The sequence below is a fragment of the Apus apus genome, chromosome 4 (genome assembly GCF_020740795.1).
Source record: "Apus apus isolate bApuApu2 chromosome 4, bApuApu2.pri.cur, whole genome shotgun sequence".
NCBI classification, from domain to species: Eukaryota; Metazoa; Chordata; class Aves; order Apodiformes; family Apodidae; genus Apus; species Apus apus.
The window spans coordinates 56,922,738-56,935,660 of NC_067285.1; the positions used below are offsets into that span (position 1 = coordinate 56,922,738).

The 12,923-nt window shown below is 34.2% G+C and overlaps 1 protein-coding gene across 1 annotated transcript in view; it reads right to left on the reverse strand.

The window, feature by feature from the left end:
* Window positions 1-12,923, reverse strand: part of TTC29 (tetratricopeptide repeat domain 29) — a 127,585-nt gene that overhangs the window by 110,441 nt on the left and 4,221 nt on the right. The window lies entirely within an intron of this gene.

Below are 12,923 nucleotides of genomic sequence, written 5' to 3' on the forward strand. Positions count from 1 at the left end.
TTAAAATTATTTTGTATATTCCATTAAGCTTCCAAACAGTTTTCAAGACAAAATCCATTTAACTTCACATTCCCAGCAGTTTTAAAATAAATATAGAATTCTGAAATCTGAGATTTATAGTGTATGTAATAAATTCAGATGACTTCATGCTAAACAGTAGCCTAATGAGACTAATACATCCAGCCTAAAAGGAGCTCCTGTAGTTTTGTGACAACACTAATAGGACGGAAGTGACGTGAAGAAATTTGTAGCTACACATCAGTGAAATAAACAAGAATTTGAGATGTAAGAAGTCAATAATCTGCAGCATTTCATGTTTAATATTATTAAAATAAAACCTATTAATTACTACATAGATGCATATGTATCCTTCATATGTATTTTTTTACATTTCAGTTGCAGAACTGAACACAAAAATATTACAAAATCCTGATACAATTTAGACTAGACAGTACCGAACTTATGTTTAATATATAAATAGATAATTTTGGAGATGGAAAAGCACACTTAATTCACACAGACAAGTAAAAACATATAAGTATTCTACACTAGAAAACATTTGCAGCATTTATCTTAGAAAAGTAAATGACAAATATCTTTGAACAGTTAAATTTTAATTTGCCAGAATACGCTATACTTGTCATGCATCAGATGCACAGTACATCCCTAAAAAATATTGTGAAGATATTATGTTAATGATGTACAATATATTCTCTACTCTATATAAGGAATGATTTCTTCTCTCTGATTTAAAATTCTACCTAACTAAAAAAAAATTGAATAATATAGATAAAAAATTCCTACCAACTTCCAAAGGCCTAGGACTGAATCGTAAAGTAATATAACTTAGAGCAGTGGAATAACACTCTGCATAGCTGACACACATACATTTGTATTTATTTATGTAACGTGACCAACACACGTGTGTGTGTGCATCAGATCATTAGATATATATAATAGCAAACAAGAAAGTACTGCTAAAAGATCTCAGTGACTAAACAAAATGCCATTCATTTAGTTTTTAACACTCACTGCATACTCACTGAGCACAGTAGCAATACTTGTATAAATAGAAAAACTGTGTCCATGTTATATCCTGTACAGTGATGCATTTTACTTGAAGTCAAAGCACATTTTCCCCACCAGACAGCACTATTAGCAAACCAATACAGGGAAATAAAACATACAGTCAAATAGGTCAGTTTTAAAAATGAGTATAAATATTCTTTTAATAAATCCCATCCCAAATAACAAAGAAATTGGAATAAAGCTGAAGTAATCACACAGTACAGAGCACATTTTCTTCTTAGGCAAAGACAAGTGATATTCACTCAGAAGCAATTAAGCTATCTGCTGTAAAACCACTCAGATTCTAGAGGCATGAAGATACCTCTCAGTTATACTTAAAACCATAAAATACACAAAGTGCAAAAATAATAATGCTCTTGTTTCTTTAAGTTTTCACAAAATATAAGCTACCATTGACCACAGACAAACAATAAAATAGGGCTAGAACTGAATGTTATGGGGATGAATGGTATTTGTGACACCTAAAAGAGCTTGACACAGCAACGAGTTCTGAAATAGTTTCTTTTATCAAGATGATTCCAGATGAAGATGCCAGTGCCCCTTTTTCCAACAAACCATGCTCGCAAACAGACGAGTAGTGTAGGTAATAGCAGTAAACTTTTAATGATATCTTGAGATACAATAGAAATCCTCAGTCCTCAAAATCCTTTTCATATTGCTTTTTATGATGCCAGGCAGTATGTAAAATGTGAGGTTAGACAGAACATTTTATGTTTTATATAACCAATTCTTACTTTATTTGTAATATCAATTAAAAAAATATACCTCATTAAATGTACATGATTTATTTTATAAAATCCAACTGTTAACAGTATGTTTTTACTACATTAATAAACTAGTTTACACTAAACCTTTTTGAACCTTTCTGCCTAATGAATTATATTATTAAACAAGTAAGTTTGTTTTTCTGCATTGCATCCACACGGATTTTATGTTTTCTTCGAACAATTACATTACTCCAAGAAGCAAAATGAAAAAAGACTGGCCTTTCATTTAGTCGGAGCCGTTCAGGAGGTTTAATGGTCTCTGGGGGCATCTACTGGAAAGCTGGAAAACTGCAGCCAGGACAAGCTAATCGTGCAGTTGTCAACGCAGCCGGGCAGGGCTGCAGAACAAAGGCAGGCCCAGGCGGGGACGAAACGCCGGGAGCGCAGAGCAGCCAGCAACGCGCAGGAGAGCGGGGACTGCGCTGCCGCGCTGCTGCCTCTGCCTGGCGCGACTGGCTGCCCAGAAGCGCCGCGTCCCAACCGCGCCAGCGCTGCCGGCACCGCTGCCTGCCAGCAATTAAACGAGCCGAATCAGAGTGCGCAGACGGCTTTGTAATGTTAGCTGTGTTTAATTTTAAAATTGGACCGTGCGGAGAATACAAACCCGAAGTCCTCTTTCTCCCTTGAATGATCATATGCGCGTGCTAGGAGAAAAAGGTTTCAGATGGATTTTTAAAAACAATTTTTAAAATTAAATCTGTAGTATACCTCTGTATGTATAATTAAAACAAAGATACCGGATGATCTGTTTTTAATTTAAAGAACGTTTGGGGTTTTTTTTGTTTGTTTTTAATCCATGAAATTCAACAGATGAAAACCATAATACTTAACACAAACAGATGCTGCTGCGAATCCACCTTCCTCTGACTTTGCTCTGCTCTGTCATTACTGAAACCCTGTTGATGTTGTTACATGTTTACTTACACAGGTTGGGTAAAACATTGAAATTAGGTCCACTTAGTCAATCTGCTAGTGTATGGTGCATTTGCCCTACCCCAGCAGTGTGCGATGTGTGATGCAGCAATTTGTGCGCAAGGTGCTGAAAAATGCTGTGCACTTCTGTGTGTTTGTCATGGGGGGCGGTTCAGAAGAATGTTTAGCACCAAATAAATAACCACCAGAAGTTAAAGTTGCCATTTTAGTGGTATCATATTAATGATGATGATTTAATGTAGTATAATATGACATGGGTGGAAGCAGCTAGTTATTAAATGTGAATCTGCAAGCTCGACAAGGCACTGCTATTGTTAACACTGTGTTTAAGTGTACCTGGGTATTGCTGCAAGCATTTCGCTTTTCTTAAGCTATACAGCTACTTATGTAATTTTCTTATATGCATTTCTTGTATTATTAACATTGCTATTTTAATACAATCTAGTGCCATGCTGAGGAATCACAAAAACTTGATTCTAATCTTTCTTCACCAGTGCAAGAATCATAAATACTAACCTTCAGTGAGGCTAAAGAAATGACACTACTGTTGCAATCTCAAGGACCTTCCAATGTACTGTACTTTTACAAGACTCTTAAGCAATGCTAGGAGATCAGGACAGTACAATACTACATTCCCTTTAACGTAAAATCCTGCACAATAAGGCTATGTGCATTCTACCCTTTACACTGGAAGACAGAAAAAAGAAATTTAGAGCCCAAGAGGCAGGTACTGGTGTTAAAAATTATCCAAATAGTCAGTACAGCATAACAGAAGCTTCCTGTTTAGTGTGATAAATTACAGACATGCAAAATAAGTGCAAAAATCTAGCATTTTAAGATGACAGATTTTGTTTTGGTTTGTTTTTATTATCAGGGTTCATATCTTTAGATTTTGTAGGATTTAATTAGAACTTCAGGTTAATGCCAGCTTCTGATTACAACAGAAGTGTACTGTAGCAATACCATTTTGTAAAGCACAAAATGGCATGGATTGAACAACGATAGTATATAAAATATTAAAGTGTACTTCCAGTGTAAAATAATTACTCTAGCAATTATTATAATGTTTAAAAACTGTATTCAAATAGGTTTTGTTCACTTGGGATTTCCTTCTGCAGTTGGCAAGTCAATGACTGATACAAATGCCTTGGAAAAGGATCACAAAATTATTAAAAAATAATGAAGATATTTTTCCTTAAGTTTATTTAAATAAATACATTTTATTCTCCCCCATTTCCTGTCTATAAATCAACAAGAAAAGTAAAATTACATCAAGCATGTAAACACTCAGCTACTTTGTGTTTTACCTATATGCAAACAAACAGTATAATCAAGGAAACACCAGAATTTCCTCAGCAAAATTTGAAAAATATATGTATTAAATAAAACAAAAAAGCAAAACATGCTATAAGAGCTTATAACTTTAGGCTGCTCTGTCTAAGAATGAAAAGAGCAATTATGCATTACAGCTAGACAGGCAAGAAATGTAACAATTTTACAACACCATTTGTGACCCACATTTAAATTATACTTCAAACTTCTGCAGGGCATTGTTCAACACAAAAGCCACCTATGCCAATCCTTAGTCCATAAGGAAGCTAAAGATTTGACTACTGCATGCAGCAATGCTATGATCCAGGTTCCAATGGTATAAAACCATGTTCTCACACTGTTGAAATCAACACTGTCATGTGCCAGGGCTGCAAGCCACGGAAGTCAGGCACACAGCTAACTTGAAAATACACCCCAGTTGTGTGAGTATCAAGCCCTCAGTTGGTCAAGGCACTCAGCACATTTTCACCACATACTGCTACTGATACAAAACGATTTAACTCAATCGTATTTAACAGTCCTCTCTAATCCTAGTTTAAAGACTGTCCATGTAAATACTTTTCTTTTAATGAAATATTTACTGGATGGTAATACATTAAATTGTAGACTACAGTAATCTCATTAAAGGAAGTTACAAAAGTACTGTAAATGCCATTAAGTAGTAATAGATTATTAGCTTACACATCAGAATTATTTATTATTAAGACTGAGAATTAAATTATATTGGTTTGGGGTACATTTTTTAAAAAATTCAAAGTTATAAAGCTGAAATAGCTAATTTCCTAATACAAAAAGCAGAAAATCCACTAAACACCCTAATGTTATTAAAAAAACTCTCTCTTTTAAATAGTGAATTAAAAATAATAACAAACAGGACAGGGAAGAATACCTACTTGAAATTGACTTCTGTAACAACTCAGATTTTTTAAAATAAGAAAGGTTTATGGAGCTATGTATTCAGGACTATTAGCAGAAAGATGAAAATAAAGTATATCAGAACATAAGTATATAGGCACTTCATGCCATATAAAGGTATGATAACTTTCAGCATAAGTAATGCACTGGTTTTCATTTACTGCCTCTCAATTTCTGACTGTTGTCAAACCACACCTTACCTAAATCATGCAATCAAAGGTGGATGCAAAACCTGCCAGTAAGATCCCACAAAGAACACATATATTGAACTCGCTTCCTTTTGTTCAAAGCTACATTGCCACTTTAATACTACAGAAAATGAAAAATTAATCAATTACAAACATCAAAGGATGACACAGAAAAAGTATTTTAAAATTAATGTAAGTATTGTAATAATTAAGAATCCTCATTTACTCAGAAAATGGGAATATAAATGCAGCAATGAACTTTTGGTACATTCTGTTCCTAAACATAAATGCAAAGAAAGCACTATAAATAGAGATAAAAGTGTTACTCTTATAAAAAAGATCTTTATTCAAATAAAGAGCACACACTTGTGATTATTTCAAGCATAATCAGAAAATCACATTAACTTAATTAATCTTTTTGTTTTAATTTCTAAATTAATTATGTTCATTAACAAAAAGTAATTCCAACCATATTTTATGGACTATTATTTATATAAATGAAGTATCGCTCAACTTTCTGAGCTGACCTAATGTACTGGGAGCTAGAAACATCTCAGTTTGGAGCCCTTTCCCTTTGACTTGCATGATATCTGAGAAGTCATTACATTTCTCTGCAAGTTTCTTTTCACAGTGTGCAAAATTATCTTTAGGAAAAAGATACTCATAATTATTTATTTTCTGTATCTTCTCAGGTTGATGCTATGACTTATCATAAAACCTTTACAGGGTTATACATTTTTTATACTAGTGCTATGAACAGTTCCCATAGTATTTTTGCTTTTGTTTATGATATCTCATTTAGTAGTCTAAGGAAAAATAGACCACACATAGATTTAAGAGGAGAAGAAAAGAGGATTTTACGCAATTCAGAAGGATTCACTCTAAGAATTATTAGGAAGTCATGATTGTATTAAGGCAAATTAGACTCCCTTTCTTTATATCAGACTCTTTTTTTAAGTTAGAGTTGCTTCACCTTTATGGAGTGTTTTAAAAATAGAAGTCAGTTGTGTATTACTTGCACATTATCTTCAGGACTAAATATTGTTGGACTATTGAGAAATGAAAGCACTAGAAAACTGTAAGACCAAACTTAGTAAAAACAACAAGTTACATGAAGAAAGAAAAACTTCAGCTCACTGTGTTCTTCTTTATTAAAATATGTCATGTATTTTATCTTTGCAAGAGTTTGATGAGTTTTTGCAAGTAAAATTCTGTTTCCTCTATACTTGCTAATAGTCATGAGAATCTGTAGTTTGCACCTTCCCATTAAAAATGTATTGTATTTTTTGAAATTATTCACCCCGCCTTTTATCCAGATCATGTCTTTGAAAGGAGGAAGTAGATAATAAATGGAATAATTCATGATTTCCTATTAAATATGAAACTTTCTTTTGCAGAGTTTAGAAAATGAAGTTCTACATAATGTACAGAAGTTGATTAGAACTTTTTTTAACCTTTTCAAGAAAAACCTTTCACATTACACAAATGCACAGCGAAGTTTCTTTCGGAAAGGCAAACCATTCATTTCCCACACAGTTCTGTTCTTTAGATCACTGTCTAGTTACACTAAATAGTATGTTTATCGGGCTGGAAATTTGCAGACATCATTCATGCCTCTAAGTACTAAAATCTCTTTTTGAAAGTTGTTTAATAAATATTGAATTCTGGTCATGGCAAGTAAGATTGTTAGGAATTATTCGGACAGAAGAAAATAATAATTAAATAATATCATTAAATAAATTTAAAATTTATCATCTATCCCAATAAATAACTTGTGCCATCCCTCTTTCCAGAAGCACCCACATTCCACAGCAGGAAGCTGGGAATAGAGTGCCTTAATTTAAAATTTCTTTTACTATGAAAGGATTAATTAATTTGGTTCTGATTTACCCTTTTCCATAATTTTTAGTATTTAAAATTGAAGAAATATCCTCAAAATGTGAATGAGTCGACACGATATTCCACCAGATCTCAACAGGAGTAATGTGAACAAAGAAGGTCATAAGGTGCTCACAGATCATATCCAAAGAGTAACACCAACAGTAACAGCAGAATCTTGCTAGAACCAGAATATGAAAGGGAAAGAACAGTTTCCTCCTTTCTCCTCTTGCTGCTATATCCTTCTTCAGTTGCTTTGAGCTCTCCTCTCCCCCTCTGTTACTCATACTGTTACACACAGAAGAAATGGAAGCAGCTCAAACCAGTGCATCGCTAGAACCAAGCACCGTACAGTTAAAGACTGAAGTAAAAAAGAAAAGCAGAATCTGCACCTACACAGACCTACACTGTGTCTGAATTGTCTTTTGCAAGCTTTCTAGGAAAAGCATTTGCCCCTGCTCTTTCCTTGCCTAAACTCCACTTCAAAAACTTATTTTTCCGAATTCTTGTCTGTGCCCCTTCACTGTCCCTTAAGAGCCTCACTCTGTAACACAGAAATTGTCAAATCCACTTTACAAATCAAAATTCCCAAGACTAAATTGTGCATTTTCATTTGTAGGGTAAAAGACTTCATAAGTCATCTGTGAAGTCTTCTTACTGGTCTACTTAGTAGAGGTGACAGCTGCTAGAAAGTCTGGATTAATCAAAAGCCCAATCAGCTACTTATAGTCAGCCTCCTCAAAGAACTGGTCCACTAGCACAAAAGGCTAGAGAATTGACAAATAGAAAACCAAATAAATTTAAAACTGAGTACCAAAACTCTCACCATTTTAATAACTTATGAACAGTGGACAAGATAGTGGATAAGAAGTCCAGTCTAAAAATAGGGCTTCCTAGTCCATCATGGCTATGATGAAAATACAGAGTAAAACACCTTTCAAGCTAGGCCTTCTCCTCTCCATCAGACCACTAACTTCATTCTTCTCCCTCTGTAGAGTCTCCAGATCTTTGCGGCCTCTAACCTGATAAGCAAGCTTCATTCTTTTTAGTCTTGGAGAACAGATGGGATCGAATATTCAGAGATCAAATGGTAGAAGAGGTAAAAATGCAGGAAAGAAACGTTTTATTTCCACAAAATTATTTTGAGAATTAACACTTAATTCCTCTTTAATATTCCAACATTTTTTTTTCCTTCACTTTTTCTAGTTGATATTGACATGAAAACAGGAGAAACTTGTGTATGTGTGTAGTTAATAATTTGTCTATTTTAATTCTCTCACTGACGAATGCAAAAATAATCTTCTATGAGATGGCACTAACAGAAGATTTAAAATTAATATTAGGTCACTTTTGTTCTGGATTTGCCAGCTTCTTGTAGAAATGCTACCTTAAGAATTAGTGAGTGCAACTCTCCAAGACTTCTACCTGGTATTTGTTAGAGCTTTCAAAATTCCATAGTTTTCCAGTGTGGGATTCATCTGTAAATGCACATGTCTGCATCTGATCTGGTCATCCTAAGCTTTCTATATAAGCAAAGGAGATAAATAGGTACTTCAAAAGTATAATTCACCTTATTCTAAAGCAGTTGTCTGAATCCTAAAAAATGGGACTCAACTAATCAAATTACTTATTCTCAATTATTTCCATCATCCTAGTCCCCTGGATCAGGGTTAAAAACTAGGTGAAAATTCCTTTGCTCTTTTTGCAAAGAAGGACAAAGGTTTACAGAAGCAAGAATTGCTACTATGTTCACCATTCATCACTCCTAGATCAAAAATACTATATTCCAGTTTTCAGTACACAATCTGCAAATTAGTTAAGTGATTGATCTGCCCACTATTAGCTGAGATGGCTGGCAATTACACTGTGGGTCACAGCCCACCTGAGAATAAAAGTCTTCACCTTTTTGTGTTCCAGATACCCTTGAAGTGGACCAGCCTTCTGGTGAATTCTATGCAGAACAACTCACTGTATCTCAACGATATCTGACTCAGTGCATGTAAGATAATCTTGTCTCCTGCCTGAAGAATTAATACCAGAGCATGTCTTTACTGTCACAAATTTATCAAGGCAAGCTTTCCATAACACACTGATCCATCAGTCACAATACAGAAAACACAAATACAAATTTTCTGCATATCTAGGTCAGCCTGTACTGTCTCTGTATAATAATTTAGGTGTCATCTGACCACCAGTGAGTCCTGAGTGAGGACACTAGAACTCCATCACCTGATTCACAGAAGTACATCTAGTAAAATCACAAATGTAATAATTTTTATTATGACTAAACAAAGATGTTCCTCACATAAAAAATATTTCAAATTCTTTCTTTCTAGTCTTCAACTATTTTTTTTTAATATGATTTTTGTCTGCATTTGTATGAGAAGGAAGAGATGTTACTTGATCTTTCTGTCACTGACAAAATGTTTAGGAAACAGGGATGACAGTATCAAATTCTGGTCCATTCTAGACTTCAATATCATATGAAAATTCAACCCTGGAATTAATCTCTTGATGGAAAATGTGTTACTTCATAGTTCATAATGAACATTTAAAGTCTTAGATCAGTCATAAAGACAATTTTTAATTTTTACTACAATCTGATTTTGAGCCATTAATCATTAGGTGAGCCAAGACCAAGAACAGAAAGTATCAAAGAAAGCACACTGAAGGTCAGTGGAGTCAGCCAGCCCCCTCATGAGCTTACAAAGGCCTAATTCTGTGGCAAGAAATCAGTCACAATTTGCATTAATGGGAACCTTCATTTTTTTTCCATTTCCAGCTTCTTATATTGCATTTGCTTCTTATTTGAAGTTGAAGTCTTAGAGAAGGAAACAACAAAAAAAATCAAAAAAGCAAAGCAATATCCCGTTTTAATACAATCAAAGTACTATCTTTCTTAAGCACTGTTTTTTTTCCCTCTTCTGTCATATCATATCATGGGATAAAAAATTATTAAAAGAAAAAAAAAAGTGAAACTTTTCCACATTTTTCCACAGAAAAATGACATTATAACGTAGGCACATTTAAAGGAATTCTTATTTGCTGAAGTTTGGAACACAATACAATACAGTATAATAGAAAGATAACTGCCACCTTTTTTCCCTTCAATTATAAAGAAATTAGCTTATCTTAATTTTAAATAATATTGTGCAGGATACAATTTTAGTGAACAGCTTTAAAGAACGTTTCTTGTTCCCATTAATGTGTTACTATCCATACATTTTGTTATTTAGGAGGTAATATATTTGTTATCTGACAAATATGCAGTGAAAAAAATAAAAGATGTTTAATATTTAGCAGCAGTGTGGCTACAAGAATTTGTCTTGACAAAGTAATGACTTATTAATTTAAACTCCTTATTAAACGAAAGTACAGATATTTAGGTCACAAAAGAAAACTATTGTGTCCTTTTATAAAGAATTCCTTTTGGAATGGAATCAATATTTTAAAAACTACACTGTGTATTATAAGCCATTTCTTACTTTTTTTTTAATATAAAAACATCTGCTGAGACATACAAAGCATAACACTGATTTCAGTAAGATATTTACAGGTATGGCAATGCCTTACTTTACAAATTGGTTTAAAATTAATGCACTGTTGATGCATTTAGTTTTTAGTAATTAGATTAGTACTAATAGTACTAATATAACTGTGTAGCTGTTAGTTTGTTACCGTTCGTTTGCTCTCAAATGTTTGTATCAGGTTTATGGAACAACATTAGTAAATGACATACTGTAGAAATGTTGTAACTGCTGAGCTACTGTTAAAAAAAAACCCTGAGAATTATATACACAGAACATTAACATAATTTTTTAAAAGATGTACTTAAAAAATCTCCATAGAAATAAACCAGAATACATATAATATTTCTGCTTAATCTTCCAAAACGCTTTGATAACTTTAAAAAACCAGCATGCTACAAAGCACTAAACAGCCTGCTTTGTGTAGGCATTGCAGAGCAGATGACAAAAAAAGATCTCACTTCACTGTAGATTTCCTTGCTGATTTTTCAGACTCAGGGTTTGGATATAAAAAGAAAAATTTTATAGGAGAGGGTTTTTTTAGGGTTGGTTTGTTTGGGTTTGTTTTGTTTTTTTTTTCTTAATAGCAGTAAAAGGCTGACCTGACCAAAATAGAGCTGTAAAATGCAATTTGAAGCCCCAAGGCCTCCCTAGAATAGCAGTGACTCCCTGTGTAATCACAGAGAACCTTTCTGTCCCTGGCATGGTGTGTTTGCTGCAGAAATCCACTGGGGCTAAAGACTGAAGCGGCTCCCTGGGAAGGCAAGTCAGCCTGCAGCTCTTGTAGTAGTGACTAGAGCAGCACTGCATAGCTGGTACGGAACTAACTTGACAGTAAGTGACTGTACTTATCTCTGTGCTTGCTCTCTAAGGTCTGATACATCTTCACCGCTTGCAGAGCAAATGCACTACCCCAAATTTTCCCCCTACCCCAAATTCAGGTGTCAGGACTTCTGTAAATACAGAATGTGGTCAGGAAGGTTCTGTTCCTTATGTTGGTCCAGCTTATGCAGAATGTGACAATGCCACAGCCCAGTCTCAGTTTCCTTCTCTTTAAGGAGAGAATATTTAAACCAGCTATGACATCTAGCATGATGAGTATGACAGCATGATCAAGAGGTAACTGTCCCACGTTAACATTGTGTATGTACTCGCAGAGCAGTAACATGGCACTTCCCACTGACTCAACTAACTCCCTTCTCTTCAGTCTCAGGCTGCTCTCTCCCAAGGACTGTGACCACAATAAGAGAGTCTCTCATACAGAAACAAAGGAACAAATTGAACTTTGCTAACCCTAAGATGACATATTGAGAAGGTCCTGCCCAGCCCCACCATCAAACTAATATTTAGTCCATCACCTTTGAACCTAGTCTTTATTCAAAATTAAAGGAGTGGGAATAACTTCGCTTTAAACAGAATGCTCTCTTAGACCAGATACAGTCCAATCTTTGTACTGACAGTCAGAACAATTATTAGCTTTATCATTTTACTAAGATGTAAAACTAAAGGCAAATCAGACATGTACTGCAGGAAAGGAAAGTGTGGCTGATGGTTGAGTATTACACGGTCTGGTTTTAGGACACTGCTAAAAAGTTATTACCCCTCAGCTCAAATTTGGTAATTTTTAGATTTTCATTTGAAAAATCTGAGCAAAGGTTTGCAGGTACATTCTTGGGCTAGGAAGGAGAAAAGAAGCGTGTTTTGCAATAAACTACTTGAAACTGTCTGACTGATAGAACGTTCTTATGCTGTAAGGGTAATCTTGCAATATTAATTGTTGAGGTGCCTAGAGACCTCGTATGTGCATCTTTTTATTATTTAAATATTGAAATAAAGAAATAATCTGACTTAAGCAAGCAGCAAATCAGATTTTTTAGAATTCTTTCATTAATTTTGATTGTGCTGAACCCCAGACCTGTTAAAAGAGTAGAGAAGAATAAGTCATTCATAGTCTCTTGTAACTTTTGAATGTAAATACCTCAGCTGTAAGAAAATAAGTTATCTAGGTTTCTTTCATTCATTGGGTTTTTAAATAACTAATGGTGTGTTAAATGCTTCACCACGGAGTCAGCACTTGGGCTTGGCTAAATAATAATTCAAAATTACAAGAACATGTATGTCAGTATACTAAGCTTCCACCCCAGAGGAGATACTTCACAGAGACTCAGAAAAAGAAAAAGAAAAAAAAAACACAATAAAAAACCCCACATACCAGCATAATTTCAAATATAATTACTGACACAATCTTAAAAATAATTTTACAAATGTGATATAATACTTTGGTAAATATACAA